At 34.2% G+C, this 1,885-nt stretch overlaps 1 long non-coding RNA gene across 2 annotated transcripts; it reads right to left on the bottom strand.

Annotated features, from left to right (window-relative positions):
• Positions 1 to 579: 579 nt before the first annotated feature.
• LOC131647289 (uncharacterized) lies at positions 580 to 1,428 on the bottom strand. 2 transcript variants are annotated; one of them, XR_009297772.1, is made up of 4 exons: positions 1,305 to 1,428; positions 1,090 to 1,136; positions 926 to 981; positions 580 to 792 (listed from the first exon to the last, which is right to left on the bottom strand). It is a non-coding gene; the product is annotated as an uncharacterized LOC131647289 (long non-coding RNA). The 2 variants fall into 2 exon arrangements; XR_009297771.1 differs by having other exon boundaries at positions 580 to 981.
• Between the last annotated feature and the right edge of the window lie 457 nt (positions 1,429 to 1,885).

Raw genomic sequence — 1,885 nt, 5'->3', positions numbered from 1 at the left:
TTCCATGCATTGCAAAAGCTAAAAAATAGTTTTTCTCGACGTATCCAACAGAAAAATTGTAGCATAATAGCTAATAACACTGGACATCTAAATGCACAAAAACAGAACTAAGTCAAATTTGTTAAGCTCAAAAGATACTGAAATCCAACAAATCACCAGAATCTCATGCCTCAGTTTCGTGCTAACCCGTTCGAACCTATGCAAACATCGAGAAAGTTTTGACCAATCTTATAACCAATGAAGCTTTATCAGTATATTTAATTTCTCCCGTTACCCGTTACCCATTGCAGAAGCTTTATGAAAGCATATGATATCGCCATTGTCTAACTGCATTCATTCACACCTAAAAATCAAAGGGAAAAAGGTTTAAAAATATATATTTCAGCTAGTTTTTAGTGAAGAGATATTGCTTCAGCGGTGTGGTAAATTTTATTTACTAAATAGGTTAGGTGAAATAAATTATTTCACTTATAACAGGGATTGTCGTACCAAATAACGTGTTTTTTTAGGAGCTTTCATCGAACAATTACAAACCTGAAACCAAAAAACTTACTTTCTAAACAACCTCCCCTTGTTTGCTCGATGCGTACGCGTGCTTGATGCTCATTTTAACTACCGTGAAACCAAAGAGCAACAGCAAAATCGACGTATAACAAAAAGATAGTGGAAAAATAATAACACCAGTGAATAGAAGAGTAATACTAACATACCAAAATTACTGCATTTGTTAAAACTTGTGAAACAAAGAAATAAGTTGCCATATGCCCGTTCACCGACTCCCTTTCTCCTTTGCTGAGACATTTTATCAAACACCATGCGTGCAATAAAGAAAGTGTAAAATAAACTAACACATTAGCCCTTAAAGAATTCAATCAAATATAGCTTAAAATTAAAACTTACAAAGTTACTCCAAACTAACTATTACCTGTTATTTGAGTTATCAATCAAAAGGGCATGCCACTCCAAATTTGAAATCTACACCTATAAACAACATCAGAAGAAAAAAAAAGATAAAGTTGGAATCGAATCTGTTTTAGAATAATAATCGTCGTCCGCTGCGAACCAACACCGACATAGTGTAAAACCTACTCTTTTAAACAACCAATTTCTTCCTTGGACAACCTCTCCGTAATAACCTACAGTAACCCAAGATTCAAAACCCATAAAGATTACATTTTTCCAATGAATATAACAAAACAAAGAAAATCGATGATTCAAAATCCAAAAAATATTGAATTTTTCCAACAAAAATACAAAAAGAAAGAAAACCCTAAAATTGAAATCTCAATAACTATCAAACATACCATTGAATCAGCAGATGTGGATTATTTAGACCCCAAACGGTGGATGCCGGTCACAAATGCGACGAAAGCAAACTGACATCTATAGGAAGACTTCGAGCCATTCTTTTCCCTTCGGCTAGAGTTTCGTTAGCAATATTGTTAATAACAAATGTAGATTTGTTTTTGAAATCATAAAGTCATGTCGTAGAAGACAGAAGAAAAAAAAGGAAGAACGAAGAAGATTAGAAGACAGAAGAGGAAAATGGAAAGATGAAGATGAAGTGCAGTTTGGTGAGAAATGAGGAGGGAGAAAAGGGGAAAAAGGAAGTAAAAGACAGACTAAGATTGAAGAGGCATGGGAAAGAGGAAGCTGCAATGATAAGACAGGTTGAGTAAAGCAAACAGTAAGATTGGGTTTCCAAGGAAGAAAAAAAAACGAAACAGCTTTTTGGTTTTGTTGCAAGAAAGATGAGTTAGTGGAAGGTAACATAGAAAGAGCAAGATTTGCAAAGACAGCATCCACGTGGCTCAACATATAAGCAAAGGGGCATTTTGGGATTTTCCAGAACATCAAACTTTCTTATATTGTAGATAATAATAAT

Source organism: Vicia villosa, linkage group LG2 (genome assembly GCF_029867415.1).
Source record: "Vicia villosa cultivar HV-30 ecotype Madison, WI linkage group LG2, Vvil1.0, whole genome shotgun sequence".
Lineage (NCBI taxonomy): Eukaryota > Viridiplantae > Streptophyta > Magnoliopsida > Fabales > Fabaceae > Vicia > Vicia villosa.
This window is presented reverse-complemented; position numbering and strand designations above follow the sequence as displayed.